The following is a 25,184-nucleotide window of genomic DNA, read 5'->3' on the forward strand; positions in this document are numbered from 1 at the left end:
AGCTCTTGGATTAGGAACCAGGGGATAGAATGGGGTGGTGGTGGCAGTCGTGGTGGTGGTGAAGATGGTGGCAGAGTTCTTGCTTTAGTATTAGCCAAGTCACTTCACTTCTTGGGATTTGAGTGTTTCACTTTCTAAAACAAATGATTGGACCTAGTCAGTATCTCCCAAAATATGTATCTTAAAACAGAAATCCTGAGAAAAATGGAATTTGATGTTCAAATGAACTACCATGCTCTGTTGCCTGGACCAATTGCAGGGGCTTCTGATCTGGTCTCCCTGTTCCAGCCCTTGTCCACATGACAGTGAGGTCTCATCACAGCAGCCAGCATGTGTTGTAAAGCCAGAAGTCAGATCAGGTCATTTTTCTGCCCTGAGCCCTTCACTGACTCCCATCTGACTCAGAATCAAAGCTAAAGTCATTATGGTAACTTACAAGACTCCACATGCCCCTGCTTCCAGCACCTCTGACAGTATCTCTTGGCTCCAGCCACATGGGCCTCCTTGCTACTGCCAGAATGTGGCAAGAGTGTTCCTGCCTAAGGGCTTGTGCACAGCTGGCACAGCTTCTTCCAAACTTCTGTTACCGTTGATATTTTGACCTCTTCCCATGAATCATGAATATTCTTAAAGGCATCTAGAATGGTGATTCCTTTCCAGAAGGTTTTCAATTTACCTTGCTCACGTTCAGCAGAAGAATCACTATGTATGGCATGATCTATGGTTTTATGACATGCATTTCTTAAATGCAGCTGCCTTGAACATTCCCTCCCCAAATATCAGGGGGGCTGGTTTCCTACAAGTATCGATTCAAATGTCACCTGATCAGGGATGACAATGAATATAACATAGCCCCCTACTGCTTTGTCTTCATAGAATTGCATGTTTTTCTGTTTGTTTATTGTCTAAGATCCCCCTTTAGAATATGAGTGCAGGGATGTTTATGTGTTTATTGCTACGTGTCCAGGCTAGAATAGTGCTAGACACATAGTGAGCGTTCAGTAACATTTTGATAACTGAATGAATGAATGAATGAATGAGTGAATGAATGAAATGAGACAATGAGCGGATGGAGTGGAAGAAGGGCAGGCTTGGAGGGCCACATTTGCATGTCCCTGAGGGCCTGTTTGCTTCCATGTGGAGTAACCCCCTCCCATGTACCTGGCAATTTGTTGTCAAGGGGATGACTTTGCATCTGTGGTTTCTCTTGGTTCTTATGCCTGCCCTGAGGTAGGTATTTTATCCCAGCATTCTCCAGAGAAGGAAATTCAGGGCCAACGAGGCAGGGGCTTTCTCGAAGTCACGCCCTTTTAAGGCCTGGGCCTAAGTCAAGCACCCTTTTTCATTTCCTGAGCAGCCTTTCCTGTTGTGCTGTTTGTTTGAATTCCAGGCAGTTAGTGCCTGGCTTTCACAGAGGGCTGGCGAGGATGGGGTGGGGAAGAACCCTGGTGCATGTCACCAAGGCCCTCACACTGGGCTCTGGGTGGACCCTTCCTTTGGTCCTGACAGCAGCACTTTCACAGATATTCTCCTTCATGATCAGGGTGAACAGGGGAAACAGAAGGCAAGAAGCACAGAAACAGCCCTCTCTAGCTCACCTTTCCAGATCTTAGACTGTGCCTTCTGCCACCACTGCCTCACCCGCAGCACCAGCCCTGCACTTGCGCAACTGCCTGTGCCAGCAGCTCAGACCCACCCCTTACTCCCAGGGCGATGCTGAGCAAGTTCCTTAACTGCTCTAAACCTCCTGTCTGAAAGGTGGGAATAATCATCATAGTATCGCCTTCATAGGCTTGTTGCAAGGATGAGACAGTCTTGACATAAACAACTGTTACTCCTCCGGCTTCCAGCCCGTGAGGCTGGTTTCATCTTAACATCTTCCCGCCTGCCCCCTGACTTGGATTCACTGCTTTGTGGGAGAGAACAGAAGAGTCAGGTTGCCCACCTAGAACCCCTCGATGAGGCACGGCTTTGCCCTTTGGTCTTCAAGACTGATCCCAATTCATATGTCACAGAAGCCACAGCATTCAGAGACGAAGACCTGGACATTCCTTTAGTAATAAGTGTCGTCCTGTCACACTGCGGTTCCTAAGTCTGGAAGCTAGAGTTCCTAAGTTTGGAAGAAATGGAGTTCATAGGACAAGAATATGCCTGAGGGGATGACATGGGCACTCAGCTTTGGTGTACCTGTGGGGGTCCTCCAGGAGATCTTGCAGGCAGGTCTAGGGGGCCACTAGCAAGGCAAGCCTGACTTGTGGGAGAAAGGTGGTGACTGGTGACCAAGGATGAGGCTCCTTCATAAAAGAAGGTGGTGAAGCCCATCGATGAGATGCACAGGGAGGCCGGGCACAGTGGCTCACACCTATAATCCCAGCACTTTGGGAGGCCGAGGCGGGTGGATCACCTGAGGTCAGGAGTTTGAGACCAGCCTGGCCAACATGGTGAAACCCCATCTCTACTAAAAATACACAAAATTAGCTGGGTGTGGTGGCACACACCTATAGTCATAGTTACTTGCGATGCTGAGACAGGAGAATCACTTGAACCCAGGAGGCAGAGGTTGTAGTCAGCCGAGACTCCTCGTTAAAAAAGGTGCCCAGGGAGAGCACAGAGCAGGAAGCGAAAAGGACAAGCAACACAGCCCTGGGAGGCACCATGGCAGGTGAACAGGACGGGCCTCACGTGCAGCAGACTCATGCTGGACTCAAATCCTGCCCTCACAGACTTCCTAGAGCTGCCACACGCACACAGCATCCTTATCCAAAGTAGACAGGACCACAGGACAAAGAGAGCACCAACGGCGTCACTTGCAAGCATGGGGCCAGGAAGACGCCATGAAAGAGGGGGTCAGAACCATGTCTTGAACCAGAGGTAGGATATGGATGGATGATGGAGAGATGGGTAGACACAGCATTTGCAAAGGAAGGAAGCAGGGAAATTCAGGACATCTGGGAAATGGAGAAATTGGTAATATCTGGCCAGAGGTACCTACAGAATAATGCAGACTTGAATTAGAATGCAGAAGAATTTAAAAAGTATGTGGGTTCAAAAAGTATACAGATTGAAGTTTAGGGGGATTTTGAAATGTATGCGATGATGGCAGACAAGGAGATGGATATTAGGATGCGAGACACTTATCAGGCAGAGGTCCTGAAAAGAAGCACCTGTGAAAGGGAAGAAAAAGCAGCAGAACTGGGCATGGGAGAAGCTGGGGTGCCTCCCTGGGCTGTGATGAGGTCTCGACAAAGGACTCAGGCGACTTCACACGGAGGTCTGGAGCTTGGGAAGCCCTTCAGCTCTGTTTCCCTCTCAGGGGTGGAGTGGGCTGAACATAGGCCCCAAAAAAGGTACGTCCTAGTCCCAACCCTCAGTACCTGTGGATGTGACCTTACCTGGTGTTTGCAAATATAATTAAATGAAGGAGGTTAAGATCATTATCTTGTACTTAAGAGTGAGCTCTAAATCCAATAAATGGTGTCCTCATAAGAGAAAGGAGAGATTGGACACTCAGACACGCAAGGGAGAAGCTCAGGCAGGACAGGAGCAGAGATGGGAGCGATGTATGTAATAGACGCCAAAGAACGCAAAGAATTGCCTGCAGCCGCCAAATGCTAGGAGAAAATCATGGAACTGACCTCCCTTCAGAGACTCAGGAAGGAACCAACCAGGTTCCTGTTGACACCTTGCTTTCAGCCTTCTAGTCACCACAACTTCAAGGGAACACATTTCTGTTTTATTTATGTGAGACAGAGTCTTGCTCTGCTCAGACTGGAGTGCAGCAGCGTGATCTCGGCTCACAGCAAGCCATGCCTCCCAGATTCACACCATTCTCCTGCCTCAGCCTCCCGCGTAGCTGGTGTGTCCGGAATTGGTGCGTTCGTGGTCTCACTGACTTCAAGAATGAAGCCGCGGACCCAGGTGAGTGTTACAGTTCTTAAAGATGGTGTGTCCAGAGTTTATTCTTTCTGATATTCACACGTGTTCAGAGTTTCCTCCTTCTGGTGGGTTTGTGGTCTCACTGGCTTCAGGAGTGAAGCTGCAGACTTTCAGGTGAGTGTTACAGCTCTTAAAGGCAGCCTGAGGGTACATCTGGAGTTGTTCATTCCTCCCGGTGGGTTCCTGATCTCGCTGGCTTCAGGAGTGAAGCTGCAAACCTTTGCAATGAGTGTTACAGTTCATGAAGGTAGTGTAAACCCAAAGAGTCAGCAACAACAAGATTTATTGCAAAGAGCAAAAGAACACACCAACCACGGCACCGAAGAAGACCCGAGCGGAATGACACTGCTGGGGCTGGCAGCCTGCTTTTATTGCCGTATCTGACCCCACCCACATGCTGTTGATTGGTCCATTTCACAGAGAGCTGATTGGTCCATTTTGACAGGGTGCTGATTGGTGCATTTACAAACCTTGAGCTAGACACAGAGCACTGATTGGTGCATTTACAATCCTTCAGCTAGACATAAAAGTTCTCCAAGTCCCCACCAGGTTAGCTAGGTACAGAGTGCTGATTGGTGCATATACAATCCTCCAGCTAGACAAAAAAGTTCTCCAAGTCCCCACCCAGCTGGCTTCCCCCAGTGGATCTCGGGCAGGGCCTGTGGGCAGAGGTACCCCTCAGTTCCACCCCACGCCCCCACACTCCTCAGCCCTTGGGTGGTTGATGGGACCAGGTGCCGGCGGAGCAGTGGGCTGTGCCCCTCCAGGAGGCTCAGGCCGTGTGGGACCTGATGGTGGGCGGGAGGGGGGCTCAGGCATGACGGACTGTAGGTCCGCAGCCCTGCCCCACGGGAAGGTGGCAGAGGCCCCGAGGTCCTGCGAGAATTTGAGCAAGTCGCGGGCGGGCCTGCAGTGCTGGGAAACCCAGCGCACCCTCTGTAGCCTGGGTGCTAAGCCCCTCACTGCCCGGAGCCAGCGGCATCAGCCGGCTGCTCAGAGTACGGGGCCCACCAATCCTGCACTCACCCGGAACTTGCGCTGGCCTCCTGGCCCTCGAGCAGCTAGCTGCAGCCCCGGTTTCTGCCCACGCCTCTCCCTCCACTCCTCCCTGAGCCAGAGGGAGTCGGCTCTGGCCTTGGCCAGCCCAGAGAGGGGCTCCCACAGTGCAGTGGTGGGCTGAAGGGCTCCTCAAGCATGGGCAGAGCGGACGCCTAGGCCGAGAAGGTGCCCAGAGCAAGCGAGGGCTGCCGGCACATTGTCACCTATCACTGGGACTACAGGTGCCTGCCACAATGCCCAGCCCTTTTTTTTTTTTTTGGTATTTTTAGTAGAGAGGGCGTTTCCCCGTGTTAGCCAGGATGGTCTTGATCTCCTGACCTTGTGATCCACCCACCTCGGCCTCCCAAAGTGCTGGGATTACAGTCGTGAGCCACCACACCCAGCCTATTGTTTTAAATCAACCAGTTTGTGGTAATTTGTTGTGGTAGCCCAACGAAATGAATACAGGAAGCCAGGCTTTTCTACCATGCATGATCTGTCACTGGCTGTGGACTGCGCAGTGACAGCCGGCAGGATGGGTGTCCTCCGGTGAGCCAGCTTTCTTCAGCCGAAGCAATCCTCAAAGAGGACTGACAGCTGAGGGCCATTCTCTGGCAGCACTCCCAGCAGCTGGGGGATTAGATTCTTTAGTCCTGAAGGGGATCTGGGTGGCACATAAGAGCAGCCACTTTCCTTACCCTCAGTTTTCCCATCTACATAGTGGGAATAACAATAAGACCTGTCTCATAAGGTTATTAGGAGATTAAATTAGATGATCATACTAATAGTGAACATTTACTGAGCACTCACTGTATACATGCCAGACACATCAAATATGTGAGTTCATATTCATCTGTTGCCCAACATATTGTAAGCCCCCAGCAAACAGTACTTATTATTAGTGGATGTGTCCAAGGTCACCCAGCTGCCACAACCAGGACAGAACCCAGGTTTCCTGACTCTTGGGCAAATGCTTCTTCTGTAATAGGTCCCCTCTCTGCATGTACCTAATTATGTCTTCTTTTCATGATGGCGATAGTAATTTTATGCAATTAAACAAAATTTGTGCTGCACAAAAGAAATGCTATTTTGCCTCATCATCTGAAGGGAAGAGCTGTGAGTTGTCTGAAATTCATTCACACTCTCTCAGGCAGACCCTGTGTGACCAAAGACATTAATTTGCGGGACAGGCTGGGGCAGGAGGGGCTGGGCACAGCTCCCTGCAGCCTACAGCTAATTGGCCTCTGCGGCCCCACGTTCCAGTCCCAGCATCTGCTGACTTGGCATTCCTAAGAAGAGGGGAGAGGCCAGATACTATCATTTTAAAGAGGACAAAGTGAAGGACAGAGAGATTAGCTGATCTGCCCCCTTAATTATGCAGTGAGCTCGCGATGGAGCCAAGAATTGAATCCAGATTTCTCAAGTCCCAGATGGGTTTTTTCATCAGGAGGTCCTGCCACATTCCTTCTCTTGGAACCGCCCCCTCTCTGGATCCCAGAAACACATACCTGGGTTGAGTTCATGAGTGTGTGTGTCTCTCTTCCCTTCATGTTATCTTAATTCTTTAAAAGAAAGGAAAAAAATGTGCTCACCCTTAGAAAATGATCACTTAATTGAGATTAGTAGGGATGATGCACAAATTTCTTAAATGCTTTTTTTTTTTTTTTTGAGACAAGGTCTTCTGCTCTGTGGCCCGGCCCAGACTGGAGTGCAATGGTGTGATCGTAGCTCACTGCATCCCGAAAGTCCTGGGCTCAAGCAATCTTTCTGCCTCAGCTTTTTTTTTTTTTTTTTTTTTTTTTTTTTTGGTAGAGACAGGTTGTTGCTCTGTTGTGCAGGCTGGTGTTGAACTCCTGGGCTCAAGTGATCTTTCTACCACAGCCTCCCAAAGTGCTGGGATGATGGTCCTGAGCCACTGCATCTGGCCTGACTGCTTTTAACCACCTTTATTTTTCAAGAATTTTGGCTTGACACATCCAGAGCCCAGATAGAAGAGGTCTTCAGATTTGACCCACGCCATTTCTTGCCAGAATAATTTATATATGGAGGCACTGTGCAAGTTATTAATGTTAAAAGAACTTTCCTCTTCTAGTCAAAAATCTGAAATAAAATTAATATTGGCACAATCTGGGACTAAGAAGGGACAGTGGCTATCCAGGAATTTCCATAGGCCACACGCCACTGCGGGCTTTCACCACTGGAGGGCGCGATCTGAATCGTGCACTCAACGTTTCTTCCAAGAGTAGTTGTTCCAAACAAGGTAATTTACCAAAGAATTACTTACTGTCAACTTCAGATACATATCCCAGTTATGTCTCCCCTCCCAACTAAATTCTAGATGTAAAAAGTATGGACAATATAAGAAACGAAGCAATTTGCAAACTTTTATCTAACTGACCACATTGTTTCTATTTTCGTTACTCTTTTTGGGAAACCGCCAAAGTAAATACCCTCCTGTGGGTTGGCCTGGGGGTTAGCCGGCTGGGGCTCCTATGCCCAGCCCCTTTATCTCGGCCTGGATCTTCTTTGGAAACAGAAATCATTTTGTCTTCTATCTTCTGGTGTTGATGTTTAGTCATTCTTTCCTTCAAAGAGCTGAGAAATCCTTTAAAAGCAAGACACAGCTTGTTGGTTAGTTCATTTGGTCATTCATTCATTCCATGGATGTTCACCAACATGAACATGCCATGTGACAGACTGTAAAGCTAATTCCTTGACCTCTTAAAATGAACAGTGTGGGGGGGAACCCTAATAGTTAAAAATGGGGAAGTGTAATGGAAGGGTGCTATGGAAACATGAATTCTACTTGCCCCTGCTCACCTCCACAAAGGTAACTGATCTTCCATACTCAATAGAGACCACACAGTGCTAGAATTACCATGGCACATCACCAGGTAATGCTGCATTACCTCCAATGTTGCCTTTAAAAGTGTATTCCCTTTAGGTTAGACTTGAAGTACAAATAAATCTATTAGCAGGAGAGCAACAAAAGTTCTCTGAAGAGAAGAGTCCTGGGCTATCAGGCTAGGAATCAAGATATATTGGGTGGTGGGGATGGGGGTGGGAGGGGAGGTGACAGGTTGAGGGGGTGGGGCAGAATTCTTGCTTTGCTGTTAACAAATTGAGTGCTTGGCCAAGTCACTTGACTTCTTGAGATTTGAATTGTCCAGTATCTAAAATGAAGGAGTAGAACCTGGTCAATGTGTTCCAAAATGTGTCTCTTAAAACAGAAATCTTGAGAAAAATGGAATTTGGAGATCAGATGGGTTTGGGAAATACAGCATAATATCTGCCCCCTTTCACCCACTCTCCCATGATAATTCTGCACCACCTTAGCTTTTTAAAGGTTTGAGAGGTCCTGGAGTAAAAAGCCTGCTTAACTTTATTTAGCCCAGTATTTCCCAAATGTATTTGCCTGGAGATTCAGTTTTATGTGATAGCTATTAATGTAGAAATGCTGGACTAGATATTCATTGAAAAGCTGATAAACATTTATTCAGTGACTACTCTGTGCTAGGAAGCCACCTCTCTGACTGTATTACATGAGTCTGTGAATTTTATGATTTAATCAAGTAAACAGCATAGGTGGAGATTTTCCTGTAGGTTACATCTTCCAATTAATCTGTTCACAGTTTCCAGAAGATACTGTGTAGTATCATTAGTGGTTTTTCACGTCTGTAGCAAACTTTTTCCTCACTTTATATTGGAGTTCAAAACAGATTTAATTCTTTTAAATGAACATGGCGAACAGCAGAGGATAAATAGTGTTGACCCCTTGCTGGTCTTAACTCCCCGTCTGATCATAGCTTGGACCAACCTTCAGATGCACTGGGCTCTTTTGAATATTCATGCAAATTTCATTTATTCATGTCCCCCTTTTTTGGGGGGTTTTAGGTACTTTAACAATTTGGGTAAAATTCAGTTAGTTTTAGAAAGGAGAAACTTTTAGTACATGTTTTCTTTTGTGCAGCTGATGAAAAAAATCCCCATCTGGTTAGCTAAAAAATAGAATCATGGAATCATGTTGTCTTTTGCCACTTTCACACAAAGGAAAAGGACATCATACAATCTATCTTTAGAATGTTCTCCCAGGTGTCTTACTCTGCAGAAACTTTAGGAAGTGAGTTTTGACAGAGGGCCTGGTTTCCTTTATTTTAAAGTCATTTTACTTTAGGTTTTCAAAAGAAGACAGGGTGCATGAGAGGGAGGGAGGGGAGAGAATGCACACAGACTATGGTGAAAAATCCCATTGCCGGTTCTAACTTTGCCTTACATAACATTAGGAGAAAAGAATAGGCAGGAAGTTGGAATCTGCAAGTAAGACATTCTAAAATCTGGATTCTGTATTCTTTTTTATTCTCTTAAATCGACTCAATGCTGCTGGTTGTAATGTCTAACTGATAGCTGCTGATAAATATTATCTTTGTGAACACACAGGGCATCATCAAATGTCAGGTCTGCAGACTCATTTTTTATGCAAGCCCAGCAGATTTTTGTGGATATGGGCCAGGAATTTTAATGAAAGAAAACATCAAAGATGCAAAAGAAATGAGAATATTAGTCAAGGAAGATACACAGCGATGCTCTCTGATAACCCCTGGTATTGACATTAGAACTCTGTGGGAGCAACTTAAATAAACATCTGGACACTGAGTTTAGACATTTTCAGTGACAAACCCCAGACAGATCTTTTCGACTTGCAATAATAAATATTTCAGAGGCTATATGAATCAACTGAAAATCCTGTTTTCAATTATTCTAGTTTTATAAATAGAGCATAATTATTCAAGTATAGAATTTCTTTTGAAGATTAGGTGAATTTTATATTTCCTTTGTCCATATTATACTTCAGTTTTATTATTCATATCAAATTTATGTCTGTGTGTTCAAAAATAATATAGTTAGCTTGCCAGATATTATTAAATCAGAATCCAGCTGAGCTTGATTTTTTGTTACTTTATTTTCAGGAAAGACCCTTTTACAGCCCTCCAGTACCGCAGTTCCGTGAACTTGCTCAGCTTGGCAGCCCCGCTAAGGACACCCGTGGTAGTAAAAAAAAAAAAAAGCCGGAAGATTGGCTCCCTGGCTCTTCTTACCAAACTCTGATTGTTTGGAGCAGTTTGACCATCATTTAGCCAGCAAGGCACCAGAAGGATGACGTGCTGGTAATGCTTCAAGAGAGCCAAACTTGATAAAAAACCTGGAGGAAGTAAATATAGCTAGGCAGTCAGTGACCAAAGCTACTTGGATGGGCCTGTTGATTGCTATTGTAAATTTAAAAATATGAATACAGGCTTTTCTCTAGAAATTGAAAATAAGAAAGGAAAGGGAACTGTGATGAATTGCGTATATGACCTCCAGAGAGCCTAAACGCCCACATGTTAAAAGTTAGCATCTGCGGCAGATAGTCCTTAATATTTATGATCTGCTCTGGCATTGAGAATGGGACGCGAGAGGGACATACTGGTTAGAGGCTGGCTTGATAACTCTTGAAGGCTTGTTACCTGGTGCTTGCCAGGGTATGCTTTGTGAAATAGTTATGTACACTCGTGCTCTTCCTCCCAGTCCCTGAACAGAGTGATACTCATGGACCGGGACTGCCTCATTCTTGGGTCTGACACAGATGCCCTTTTAAAATGCTTTGAATGAAGAAGCCCTAGTTCTGCTTCTGACAGTTTCAGGGGAAGGAAGCTTTAGGCAAGCCACAATGTTTCTATTTGTCCAGATCAAGTCTATAATTCGATAATAGTAGCTAGTGTTCATTGAGCCCCTACTAAATGCAAAACACTTAATAGGACCCACATTAAGGAAATACATGTATATAATATAAAAAGTCTAATAGAACTGGAAGGCTTATAATGAAAAACAGAAATCCTCTTCTTAGTCTCATTCCATCCCTAAAGCAACTACTTTAGTTGTTTCTCAGTTATTTATCTCCAGATTTATAAATAAGATGCTTATAGTGCTATTGTTTCATTTCTAAGATAGGCATTATCTACTGACTGAAGAGTGTGGTTTCGCTCTTATACTTCATCCACTCACCTTCCCGTACACTTCTGCTCCCTTCATCCTTTCTATTTTAAATTAAATATCCAGTGTTTATATTATAATGACTATAAATAATATTTCTATTAATATTCTCAAAGTGTAGTGAGTGTCCTTCTTTACATGACTTGAGTTTACTTTGGAATCTATAGTCCCTTTGTTTAATTTTCTATGTGTCTAAAAATGAAGTCTCAAACTTTCCAACAGAAGCATAGAGCTCCTTTCTGTATTGTCAAATGAGTCAAACAAACTATTATTCCATTTTCTTTGACTTGGAGGCATCCCTGCTGGAGTTCTCTGTCCTGAACTCTGGCCCGATGGGTCTAGTGATCTACCACACTCTGTCATTCTGAGACTTCGCTTCACTCTCACCCAGGGAATTCTCTTTACCTCATTCCTGTATATGATCTGCTTTCTGGATCTCATGTCTTTGTCTTTCTCATTTTGCTCTCAAATGTTGACAAAACACATCTTTCAGCAAAAATGAAAGTTGCAAAAAGGCAGGATAGGAGACAAATTTTTCCATACCTTGTATGTTTGATGATTTGCTTTGTAGTTGGGCTGGGTATAGAATTCTAAGTAGGAAATCATCCCCCACTTAGGATCTGGAATGCATTAATGACTCTACTGTCTTTTTGCTTCTAGTTATGGAGGAATTCAATGGCATTCTGATTCCAAATCCTATATATGTGACTTTCCCCGCCCCTTTCTCACTCTTCCTCTCTCTTCTGCTCTCAACATTTAGGTCTTTTTTTTTTATTCTCTAGGATATTAAAATTCCATGATAAACTCACTCAATCACTTTGGTGTGAGCACCCTCTACCCATTCTTTTTTGTGGAGATGTAGGGAGAGCTGGTGATTGTTGGGCTCATTGAATCTAGGAAAGCCTGTCTTAATTTCTGAAAAATTTTTCTTATATTAGTTAGTTGATAATTTACTCCTTGCTAGTTTCTGTCTTCTTATGTTGGAACTTCTGTTAGTCAGATATTGGATCTCCTGGATAATAACTATAATATTTTAATTCATTATAGTTTTAAAAAATTCTCTTTGAATTATCTCTATTTCTTTCAAGTGCGTCCCACCTGCCCCACCCCCTGCACCCCATTTGCTTTTGGTTTCTATCATTTTAGAGGCTCTCTTCTAATCTCTTCTATCCTTGCTGTCAGGTGAATTACTAAAAGGTTGTGGGGAAGTTCTGCGGGTGGGCCTGGAGTGAGAGGGCACATAGCCTTTCTTTAGGAGATCCTCGGGTGTCAGCATCTGTCCCTCTATCAGGTTCTTTGGAAAGTCCCCTGCCTTTAGGGTGTGTCCCTGGCTGCCAGCATTTGGGGGATGGTGCTAGGACACTCCCATTCAGCCTGCAGTCTTTCATTCTATCCCCCTAATTTTTGATAAATTGCCCCATCCTTTCTTCAGCATGTACCCTGTGTATGCTTGAGTGTCTACTGAGTGTCCTCGAGTTCACCCCTCTCTGGCCTCTCTCACCAGCTGCAGGGGTTGGACAAAAGGGTGTGGGGGTCTCTGCACACTTTATGTAATTCATGATCAAATCCTGTGGATTTTTGGCCTGCCTCTCAGTCTGACTTGCAGAGAATCTCACTGCCTCCCTCTCTGAACCTTTCTAGGGTTCAGTGGTGTAAATTGGCCTGCTTTGCACTGGTTTCTCCCCTCTGCAGTTTCATATTAGCTTTCTTTACACTAGTGAATGGGTAGATGAGTTGGTATTTTTAACACTATTTTTATCAATCTGTGCTCATTTCAGCAGGGCTGCAAGGTAGAGTGAATTTAAATGCATGTTTCAATCTGCATTGTCTAAGTGGAAGTCTTAAACCATCAACACAACAACCTTATAACGTGAATATTATCCCCATTTTGCAGATGGTGAACCAAGCATAGTGTAGGCCAAACAGCTAGGAATTGAGAGTGTTGGATCCTAAGGCCAGATCTGTCTGACCTTGTGCCTTGGAGGACTGAACTTAGTCATCTCCAAAGCAGTGGTTCTCAACTCTATTTGACATTAGAGCCACCCAGGGAGCTATAAGACATGCTAATACCTAGGCCACACTGAAAACGATTAAATCAGAATATCTAAGGATGAACTCCAGGCACTGATAGTTTTTACAGCTCCCCTGGGAGATTCTAATGTGCATCCTGGATTGAGAACTGATGCTCTGAATGTTCTTCCAGCTCTAGGATTCTATCACTTTCCTTTTAGAGCAGAGGCTTAGTGTGCAGTGTGACAGTCTGAATCTGTCTGGGAGGCTCCTCAGGCCATTTCCTCAATTGCTCTCCATCCTTTCCTCCTCCCTTGAGCCCTTTTTTACTGGCTCTTTAGGGTGTGTGGCTCTATTCAGATAGAGATGTCAGATTTAGTAAATAAAAATATGGGACACCTAGTTAAATTTGAATTTCACAATGAGAACACATGGACACAGGGAGGGGAGCATCACACACCAGGGCCTGTCCGGGGTTTGGTGGCAAGGGGAAGGGAGAGCATTAGGACAAATACCTAATGCACGTGGGGCTTAAAACCTAGATGACAGGTTGATGGGTGCAGCAAACCACCACGGCACATGTATACCTATGTGACAAACCTGCATGTTCTGCACATGTATCTCAGAACTTAAAGTTAAAAAAAAAAAAACACAACAAATTCGAATTTCAGATAACAACGAATACTTTTTAAAGTATTACGTCACATGTAATATCTGTGACATTATTGTATTTTACTGAAAAATTATTGGTTGATTCTTTGAAATGCATATTGAACAGAGTGTTCTTTATTTCATCTGGCCACCCTATATTCAGAGCCCCAGTGCGCAGAGTGATGGAGGTTGGCAGGAGCTTTCCTCTGGAAGTAGCCCTCCTTTGGGCCCTCTGTGCTCCCCAGGCTCCCCTGCACACGGCCGCCCCTCCCAGAGGAGAATCCAGTGCCTGGGCAAAAATGATGCTCCCATTTTTCTTCCTTTCCCTCTTATAAGTAGTATAAGTATTCTCAATGTCAGCTTAAATGCTACCTTTTCCAATATATCTTCCCCACGTTTTCTGGTGTCCCCATAGCACTTCGTTTGGTAGTCATTAACAGTTGCAGCTATGAAGTTTCATGCCGCCTGTTGTGAGATGGCACCTGCCCGCCTCCACCATGCGACTGAAAGCATCTCCAGGGAAGAGATCCTGTTGTTCACCTTCCCATGCCCTCACCACTTGTGTCTCCAGGTTTCCAGGGTGTGGTAGTAGCACATGGGGGCCCTTAGGTACGTGGTTGAGAAGTTACATCTTTATTGCCCCAACCCCTTCCTTTGGCAAATCTCCTTTTCCTGTCAAGCTAGATACTAGAGCATACACCTGGAGGAGGCACTCACTCAGGGAAGTGCACGTTCAGGGTCTGTACTTGCATGGCCCTAAGACCGAGGGCCACCTTAAATTGTACACCCTTTGCCTGGCTTGCCTCACCCTGGGCTGGCCCTGCCTCTTTGGGAAGCCAGCACCCACCCCTTGGCCCAAAATAAAACAGGCCTTGGATCACTCAAGTAGAAAGGTGTGTTTCACAAGCTCCATGTGCTTGGTTTTTGTCCCCCTTGCCCATCCGCCGCATGTGGATGCTGAGATCTGTTCCTTTGGTCCGTAGGCCACCATTGCATGGCCAGCACATGAGAGTGGGTGTGTGTGAAATGCACACTCTAGGTACACAGAATTGCCTGCAGACAAATATTTATTGACAGTTAAGAAAATGTACTAACAATGAGCATCAGTTCCTGTCCTCAATGTATACAAGAGTCTTATAACTTATGGTATATAAGAGTCTTAATTATAAGCCTTTTATATTCTATGCCTCTCTGTTAACAAAAACATATTCCCTCCAAAAAGAAAAAAATCACAGAGCTTTCTATTCTGCAATACCTTGAACAGAAATAGGGTCATTGATGCCCTTAACAGACTGTGTTGCTGTAGGCAGCCCTTAACCTTACAGACCTTGGTTTCTTCATTTGTACAATGATGGGGGATCAGATGAAACAATCTCTGGGACCCCTCTGTATTTTAAAACTTCCATAATTTCTCTATCCTAGTATTTTATTGTCTACTAAACTGGTACTTAAGTCTTATGAAGCAACAAAAATATTTCAATTTTGGATATCTTTCTTGGTTCATCACTTAATCTAGTTCCATATCCTGGCATACTGCTTTGTCTAAAACCTATATTTTAATTTTTTTAAATGCAATTTATCCCTTATAACTCTTTTTCATGTCCCATAAAAATGATGGATAAGGGAAGGTAGATAAAGCTGCAGATCAAACTGAAATTCTGATAATCTAATAAATGCTTTGAGCACCAATCTTGCAGTTTACGACCTCTTGCCAATTGATTTATGGCCCCGTAGTAAATTTTCTCTCTCACTTATCAAATATTTATTGGAACATCTTGTTCTTAACAGACAAAGTACTGTATAAAACATCTGTCAAAACAAAAGCCAATTCAATTAAATATCTTTTACTTCCAAATCTACTTCTCTGGTTCTCTCCAGCATCCAGATTGCAAAACAAGTTGTGTTACGCACAATCTTTGAGCAAGTTTTCAGAAGCAAAAAAGGTATACCATTAAAACTAAAGTTAATCTGAAAGGAGTGAAAAATCCCCATTTACTTCCCAGTGGAGGGCTGGCCCACCCAGTGATTCCTGATCTTTTCATCGGTGATGGCTCTGTTACTCGTTTTCCCCTCACAGACCCTAAAATTTGCAAGATTTTCTTGAGAAACAAACTTCATTTACTTGGTAGTCACTCGTTTATTATTAATCCAAAGATGTATTCACCACTAGCTCCCCTTGTTAGTCAATGATAATCCGCGTCCAGTCACAGAGTTGATATAATTCCAGCTAAAACAAAGGAAAATAAATGTAGGTACAATTTCTTTTGGCATCTTGAAATACTAAAATAATCTAAGGGTCTCTCCATCACTGTCTTTGAAGAAACAACTAAGCAAGTGTAAACTGAGACATTTTTCACTCAGATTCTCTTTTTTTCTACTGTCAACTCCCACCAGAAAAAAAGAAAACGGCATTTAATTTTCCAAGAGCGGTAGCGGTGAGAGAGAACTTTGGGCTTTTTGTAGCAGAGATTCGCGTCTGTACTTCCTCGAACATTTTGTTTGTGTACGAGGGAGAAATGCTCAAATTTGTGTTCTCCACCCCTCTTTTTGACCTACCAACCTCTGAGCTACGTTCTGAAGGTCAGTTTATGGAAGATTTGAATGTGTGGCTTAGTGAACCTGACTCGCAAGATTTCCACAGTTTAAATTTCTCCAGAATTCAAGGTTCCAAAATTATTGTTGTTGCTAAATGCTCCCCAAATGTAGCATGGATCAATGACATATTGAAAGCATATGTATGTTTACCTCCATATTGATGTCATTTCCTGTAACATCGGGAATTATATGCGAAGTGCAGGGCGGCGGGGTGCAAGTGAGGAGATCTGACAAGCAGAAGCAAATGCAAAATGTATTCCAAGCGATGGCTCCATAGGATTTTCAACGCTAAAGTTGAAACCTGAAATACACACTCGTCTTAAAGAAAACAAAAAGCATTCTGTGGATGGACATTAGTAGTACCGGAGCCATTCTCTCTTCCATGTAGGAACATTTCTTTTCCATAGGAAATTTTGGAAATAGTCTTAGCTGGAAAGTCATATTAATTGCCACAGTCGTAGCTACTTTCCCCCTGGACTTAACCTTTCAATCGTGATGTTGCCGTCGCCCCAGGGAGTAGGGATAGAATAGATAACTTCAGTCAACAGATTTTCAAACTTGTTCCCTTCCACCTCTGTTACACAAGTCCCCTTCCTGACAACTGAAGGGAAAAGAAGGAAAAAATGCAGGTTAGAATAATATAGAAGTGGAGTTCTACAAATGGTGGATTTTTGTCATCTGTGGTCTGGTTGCTCTGAGTTCCTCTGTGGACAGCATGTATTTTAATTTCCATCTTTAAAACTCAGCTACTGAAGGTCAAAAGTAGTTTTTTAAACATGCAAATTGTCCTTGGGCATTTAGCATTTTAAATGTTAGCCCTGAGTTTCTCTAACACCGAAAAAAGACTCCACTGAAAGCAGGTGGACTTGCAAGTCCCTCCATTCGACTCCTACGGTCCTGGGGCCCCTCCTAGCAGTGCAACCTCCAGAGCAAGTCTAGAGCAAAACTGGGAGGAAGCAGTTTGTGCAGAAAGGCCGTGAAGTCATTACTTGCCATGCCCGTTTCCCCTGCCTTCTTCCTGGGTGAAGCACAGCTGCACCAAAGCTGCCCACTCAGAGACCCCTCAGGGCTCTGTCTGCCTGTTCCAGCTGCGGCCCTTACTGACCTGCTTTCCATGGGCCCAAGATGCCTGACCCTGGGAGAGAATAGGCTCCCAGATCAATTAGCCCCCATTTGGTATTTACTAGCTAAATGATATTGGGCAAGTTGCTCAGCTTTCTGTGCTTCAATTCCTTACCTGTACAATGGATTTTGTGCAGATCAAATAATATGCTGCATGTAAAGCACTTAGTAGAGTGCTCAGTCCCTATTAAGGGTACAGGAAAAGTTAGTTCTTATTATTAATGTGATTAACAACGTTGGAGGGGAAGTGTCCGTGTGTGATAAGGTCTCAATATTTTCCTTTGTATTTCCACATCCAGATGCGTTAGGCAAGAGTGTGGAACTCCCCGGACCTTAATGGCCTTGTGGGAGGCTGCCTGAGGCAGCCAGAGCTTGAAAGGCCACAAGGTGGCGGTGAAACACACCAGAGAGGGCTCAGGAAGGCTCCTGGAGCTCTTTCTTGCTGGGTGCAGAGCCTTGGGGATACAACCCTAGCAAGACAGAGCCTGTTCCTGTCCTCACGAAGCTTCTGGTTTGGCAGGGGAGAGAGTAGCAAACAAATCATTGCCCTCCAATTCTCCAGCAGGGGTTTTCTTGTTTTTTTGTTTTTGTTTTTTCTATTTTACTGGCTACATGCACCCAACCCAAAGTTTGGTCCCCTTCTCCGTGCTCTCGCCTGAGCCCTCTCTGTCATAAGCCCCCAGTACACTCTTAGGCTCTGGTTCTTGAGCTCACCTACCCGCTTAACCAAGTCTGGTCCCTGTAACTGTGCACAACCAGCAGAGAGTGAATTTGTTTTGTCCTGTAGATTCTTCATGTTTCTCAGTCTGGAGGTTTCAGATTAGGGTCTGACTCAGTGGGTTCAGTTCCTAGGGAAGCTCCATCTCCCTAATATTCCTACTGAAAAGTAGTTTCAGGAATTCAGATAACATTGATTGAACTTGCAGTATGTGAGAGGCACCGTGCTAAGCACTCAATATGCACGATCTCACTTAGTTCTCTTAATCAACCTTTGAAATTGGTACTATATTTACCCTAATCTTATAGATGAGGAAATTGACACTAAACAACATGCCCAGATGTCAGAGTTTGTCAGCTGCAGAGCTGGGATCTGAATTCTGTTTTATGTTCTTTCTGGTTCCATGCAGCTTCTATGGGGACACAGGCACTTCTTTCCTGGCTTGAGGCTTGCCATTTCTGATGTTCACCTTTAGGCCATCCAAAGCTCTGTCTCTTTGATATTCTAGGCCTTTCTCAGCCAGGAAGCAGCCAGCCCTCTGTCCCCAGGACCTGTGTCCTGCCTGCTTCCCCTCAGTCATCCCAGTCTGCTCTCCATGCTGCCCCACTGGCTGGGAGCTCTGGTCCCACCTCTGCCAAACATCTCTACACCCTCCCAGGGGTAGCTCAAATGGCACGGATGGCTCCTCTCTTCCACCTGGCTCTCCAGGACTGCCTCCCTCGCGTCTCCTGTAACACTGCACACTGGCCTGTGCAGGTTTTGTCTGTGTGTCTGAAGGGTCAGCTGTGCAACCTCTTGTCTAGCTGTCTATTGTCCTATGACTCCTAGCACCGAGCACAACACACTGAAGGAACAATTTTGCCTCGGGCCCAACGTCTGCCTTCCGCATTCAGTAGATGTGGTGAAGAAGCTGAACTCCAGGTATCCTGTTGATCCAGCCACAGTGGATGATTACTGCTGGTTTGCTTGAGTTTTGCTGTGGCCATGTTGACCAGTCAGTCAATAAATAAACCCCAGGAAACCGCTGACAACCCATGACATGATGCCTCCTTTGGCATCATCAATTACAAAATGTGCCATATTTGTTGCTTGTCCTACCTCTTCCCTTGGGAACCCAGTGATCTGTCCCTTGTCCTTGAACACCGTCCCAAACCTGCTTGCAGAACCGTCATTCACACTCAGGTGTGACCGAGTGATAGTGCTCCTTTTGCTCTTCTTGCTGGGGGCGTGCAGCCTGTTTTAACCGGAACCAAAGCTGAAGAAGGATCGATGGAAGAATGGCAGACAACCTCAGGCAAGGGACCATGCCTACCTCCAGGAATTATACCTAGGCCACATGAGTTCATCTTTATCTTGACTTTTGATATTCTCTAAGGGATAATTTTCTGCAGAAAGATCTCAGGGTGGGGAGGCTGGGGCCCTGCTGACTGTGAGAGTTCCTTCACCAGCTGATAAGTGTGTCTGTCAGCTCCCAAAGAAAGGGGCGCCCCATAACCTGACCTTGCTCTTCTCCTCTTACCTTCTGGGCAGCTCCTTCATGGGCTCCTCGCCTTCCTCTCACTCTCCAACAATGGGCTTCTTTCAGCCCCGGCCCCTTCCCTTTGCCATTTCCCTCTCCCTGAGCTCGTCTATTCTCATGGTTTCATTAGCACCTCTTTGCAGATGACGGGCAAGTCGACCTCTTCAGCCATGACCCTTTCCTGTGCCCCAGACTGCATTTCCAACCGCTGACAGGACATCTCCACTCTCAGGTCCGAAGGCTCCTCAGTGTGCCCAAGGCAGCGTCCTCCATCCTCTCACTGCCTTCAAAATGACTTCCTCAGTGGGCATCTATTCAAGCAGTCCTCCTGCCAGGCTTCCTAGAGTCCCTGGCTAGCAACTTTGGAGTCAGTTATCAACTCTATTAAATGCTGGTCATGCATCAGGCATCAGGCTTGGGCTAAGGGTAGAGAAATGAATAAAAGTCACTGAGAGACCTTAAGGGACTCAGCCTAAAGAAGAGAAATGCACAAAGAATTTAAGACAATCATAAGATTGAGAGAGGTGTGCAGGGTGCTATGCAGGGCAGCATTCCATAAATGCTTCTTGGTGAGGAGATCTCAGTCTTGGCTGGTCTTGCCTTCCCTTCCTGTTCCCACTGCTGCCATGTTGGTTCAGTCTCCTGTCACTCACAACAAGATTAACAGCAACGGTCTCTTCTCTGTCTCCTTGATGGTAAATTTCTCTTCAATGCCAACTAATTTTCCCAGAATACTGCTCTTACCAACTCTCAAGAAAACAATTCACTTTGTGCTCTAGCCTTTCTCTGTGGCCTTATTTTATCACAGTGGTTAGCAGGTGAGCTCTAGTGTCAGGCTCACCATTCTAGAATCTCAGCCCTGCTACTTAGTTGCTCTGTGATCTTTGACAAGATACTTAACCTCTCTGTGCTCCGCTTTCCTAATCGGTAAAATCGGGATAATAATAATACCTACTTTGTTGAGTTGTAAGGACAGAATGAGTTAATACAGGCAAAAATTATAAGCCCTGAATAAGTGGTAGCTATTATTATTGTTCTTTTCTATTGCTTTTAAGTAGAAGGGGCTCTTGGTTTCTTTAAGGCCTCCTCGAAAGCCTTGTGTAGTTTTCTCTCTTTTCTCCATGATGTTGCCTTTGTCTAAGACACTGGCTTTTCTGGTTATGTTGCTCCTGCCCATTTCTCAGAGCCAGCTCAGTCCCCTTAACTTGCGTGGAATGTTCCCCAGTACCTGAAATAAATAAAACTTTCTTTACAAAAACACATGGTAGGCCAGATTTGGCCCGCGGATTGTAGTTTGATGAGCCCAGCTCCAGATGAGAGCCATTTTGCTGGACAAATTCACTGCTCAGCAAGCCTCTCCGAATTTTCCTCCCAGGAACAGATGCGTTCCTTGTTGTTTGGACTCGAGTCAGCCCCGGCAAATGTTTCAGTGGCCTGGACAGCTAAGGTGAGCAAGTGCTCCTTGCCTGACAGCTTTGTTCCTGAGATCAGCCAGAGCAAGAGAGGATGGGACCCAGGGGGCTGAAGACATTTAAGCAAAAGAAAACCAGAAGTTCTTCTCATCCCTTTCTTCCTCCCTAACCCACGGTCCATTCCCGCTGCCCTCAGCCCTGGTCCCAGAGGTAAATAAATAGACGTTTTATAACCACTTTGGACAGATTTTTGTTATTAAGAAAGGAAATTAAAAGTCTCTTAAGTGTAGATAATATGGAGCTTGCTAGACAAATTGACAATAGCCAGGAAATTTGAAACGCAGGGCTCCAAGCTCCTCCACCAGAGTGCCTTAGGTTTGTGATCTCTCTGGGCTTGCCTGGCTTCCGGGTGTGACGGTGCAGCCTCAAATGTTCTGTCAGTGGACGCCGTGGTTCTCTGTGAGAAGCACATTCTGTGGGCTGTGCTGCTTTGCCCAGTATTGATGAGGCATTTGTGAGGACCCTTCCTCCTCCTCAGGCCCCAATTCCCCTTTTTCCTCCTTGAAGCTTGGGGGAAGGCAATCAGCTCCCCAAAAAGAGCCCAAACCCGTAAGCTCTGGGGTACCCTCTTTTAATGGAATCCTTTTTTAAGGGAGACAGAAATATTTCTCTTGAGAACTGTCCTGCTTGCGTTCTCCATAACCCCTTTGGTTGTCACCAGGGGAGTAATTATAATTTAAATCGATGGGTACTTGAGAGAAGGCGAACTATTTGCCCTCCCTTAGCACTTGACATTTTGAACATTGGACAATGAGAGGTGACTTTGTTTATTTATTGAGCTATTATGGCTTAGTGCTTAGAAGAGTTCCTGCCAAGAACGGAAAGAAACCTCCTTTTTGGATTATGTCTTTAAGCACAAATTGCTTTGTTACTGGTCAATATTTGGGGGCAAAATCCAGTGAAAGCTATGTTCATTTGACGTAGCATACATTTCCCTCTATCTCACTGAGTATGCCGAAAGTAAATGCTGTCTTTAGTATTTCTGACATCTGGTCTTAATATTTGAAAGTCTGTGTTTTATGTGCTTTTTTGATAGACAACATTTTTTCTGTGGAGCATTTTGTTATTAGAGTATGTGAAATGTTGATATTAATCTGAGCTGCCCTGGTCTTCATGGAACACAAGGCCAGTCTGAAACGATCCTTGGGAGCATCTTTGGGAGAGTATTTTTGGGATCAAGCAACATATTTTGACATCCTTCCAAGGGCATGTGATTGTGTTTTGTGGAATCACTGTGTACATTTAACCCGGAGGACCGCTAGGCAGGTTTGCTTCTCACATCCAATCTCTCCAATCAGTATATCTGGTGCTACTATGGCAGGAACATTGACAGGTTCAAAGAACAGATGTCAGGATTGACCTCCTCCACTCCGTGTTCCTGGACCCAAAGGGACTGAAGGGCTCTGTGAGTAGAGGGCTGAGCTATGTTTCGAAGGGGCCTTCAACTCTTTCTGGATTTGAATGGACATAAAAGCTGAGGCCTCTTCTCAAATAGGCTGGCTCGTGCAGATTTTTTTTTTTTTTTTGAGACAGGGTCGCACTCTGTGACCCAAGCTGGTATGCAGTGACACAGCCTCAACTCACTACAACCTCTGCTTCTTGGGCTCAAATGATCCTCCCACCTCAGCCTCCTGAGTTGCTGGGACTATAGGGGCACACCACCATGCCCGGCTAATTTGTGTATTTTTGTATTTTTGCAGTTTCTTCATGTTGCCCAGGCTGGTCTCGAACTCCTGGAGTCAAGTGATCTGCCTGCCTTGGCCTCTCAAAGTCCTGAGATTATAGGCATGAGCCACTGTGCCTGGCTCCATGCAAGCAGCTCCACAGACTTGGCCAGGTCTGATGGGTACCAGCACTCTGGTCATATGCAGAATGATGTCCACTATCATTGTTAGCTGCTCCAGGAAAAGAACCTACTGATGAAAGTAAAATGTAAGAAGTTCATGAGAATTAGGGTGGTGCGGAAGAATTTGGGATGAGAAGGTATGGTGAAGTTAAGGCAAGGGGATGTGACAGTCACCAGCATTTTAGACTTGGAAATTCTTAGACCTGGCTAAGGTCACAGAACTAGTTATTATTAACTAGACTAGAATGGGACCAGAGCTGGGTGTGCCCACTAACAAATCAGCTGGGACCAGAATAGAGAATCTTATCATCCCTGGTCAGAAATGCTGATTGCATTTACGCATATTTTTTTCTTTTTTATATAAATTAATAAAGTGTCAGTAAAACTTTCTAATGCAGATTCCCTAGATGAGTGAAGAAGAGCTAAGACCAGGACATTGAGAACCCTTGGGACATAGTCAAGTATTGACTCCTGCAGAACAGCCCCCTGAAGCCACCTCTTCTCAATCTTCTTTCCATTACATCTGCTTCATTGCAAGAGAATACTATGGTCTTGTGTGGTTTCTTTTTTTTTTTTTCAAAAGTACACGTCTACTTTGAATTAAACTTCATTATTGAGTTCTTGATTCCCAGATGCTCTCTTCTTAAGTTCACTGAAGAAGAAAATTAAATAGAAATGCACACAGTATAAGAGACATTTGTCATCCAATGGAATATATTAAGGTAGAAACCCTGGATGAAAAAAATCCCAGAGCATTCTTGGTCATAGTTTGGTGGTGCCTCAAAAGAGAAAAGATCTTGTAATCCCCAGGATTGGCAGTCACTCATAAACTCTTCTCATAAAGTTACAGTGTTGTCTTGGAACCATGGTGGCTTTGCCCAAGTTGTTTAAATTCTACTTGTTGACGAAGAATCTCCAAGACATGTGGTTAAGAGAAATGACCATGGTGTAGAGCAGGGTGCATAGTATATGGCTATGTGGTTAAAATTAAAAAGAGCATCTGTAACTGTGCATATATGGAATATATAGGGAAAGATATACAAAAGCTGGCAAGTTTGCATCGGGGAAGATGAGCCCAATGGCCAGGGTCCAGGGAAGGAGAGGGACTTCCTTTTCACTGTAGTCTTTTGTATCTTTTGAAATTTATACCATGTACCTGCATTATCAGTTCCAAAAAATTAGTTGAAGCCAATAACTGAAAAAATAACTACTTAATGAGCCCTCTGTCTACCCTTTTGGAACCCAGCTTTCTAAAAGAAGACAAAATTTACCAAACCAACTTATAGAGAACAGTACTCTCACCCCTAGCTCCTTTCCATTCCCTTGCTGACCTACCAGCAGAACCACCCCCAATACCATGATTTTTAATGAAGTTAATTTTTTTTTTACTTTTTATTTTTTCTTTTCTATTTTGATAACCACTTTCTGTGAAACAATAATTTTTTTCAAAACTTGGCTCGTATCTCCTTTTATGTTAGCAGTCATGGCGTAGAAAAGCTGTCCACAGAATGATAGACATCAAAAACAGTTTTCTGTTTAGACGGATAGCTCTAAATGCGTGCAAACAGGTGCCTCTATGTGTGGAAGGAAGACATGCTAGTTTATTTGGGGTCCACCTACAGAGGAATAAGCTAATTTACAGAAGAGTGAGACAGGCTCTGCACTGAAGGCTAGGGTTAAGGCATACAGCTAATGATAAAATAAATGAACGTGACTTTCTAAAAATGTCATGGGGGAGAAGGAAATGAGGAGGAAGGGAAAACTGGCCTCTATAATCCTGTAATGTTACAAATATAATTGCCATGTGACTCAGATCTTCTCAAAGGTTAGAAGGCATAGGTCACTTTTTTAGCGGTGTATCTTTGTCATTAGAAGAAGAATAACTTGGAGGAAATGATTTCACCCCAGAGTTTAAATTCCTTGGTCACTGCCTCATTTTCTTCCGTAGATCCATAGGAATCTCCTGGGAGTCCAGTGGAGCCTGTGCATTTCCTGGAGTTGGGCTTCTGGGGGTTTTGGTTTGGCTCTATGGTGTTGCTCTCTTGGGGACAGAAAGTATGGACGGGCCACAGGCGCAGAGACAGGTTCCTCTGTGTTGCATTCCCGTCCTGCCACTTTCTAGCTGTGTAGCTTTAAATAAGTCACGGGACATGTGTGGCTTTGAGTTTTTGCATCTGTACAGTGAGTTACTAATACTAAGCTGGAAGGGTGCTAAGGGGACTCTGTGAAAACTGGTATCCAGCTCTA

At 44.6% G+C, this 25,184-nt stretch overlaps 1 long non-coding RNA gene across 1 annotated transcript in view; it reads left to right on the top strand.

Moving 5' to 3' along the window:
* Positions 1–3,509: 3,509 nt before the first annotated feature.
* The window catches only part of LOC135971809 (uncharacterized), a 53,911-nt gene continuing 32,236 nt past the window's right edge, over positions 3,510–25,184 (top strand). The window contains exon 1 of the long non-coding RNA XR_010588076.2: positions 3,510–3,918. This is a non-coding gene — a long non-coding RNA (uncharacterized lncRNA). The remainder of the gene's footprint in view (positions 3,919–25,184) is intronic.

The sequence above is a fragment of the Macaca fascicularis genome, chromosome 7 (genome assembly GCF_037993035.2).
Source record: "Macaca fascicularis isolate 582-1 chromosome 7, T2T-MFA8v1.1".
NCBI classification, from domain to species: domain Eukaryota; kingdom Metazoa; phylum Chordata; class Mammalia; order Primates; family Cercopithecidae; genus Macaca; species Macaca fascicularis.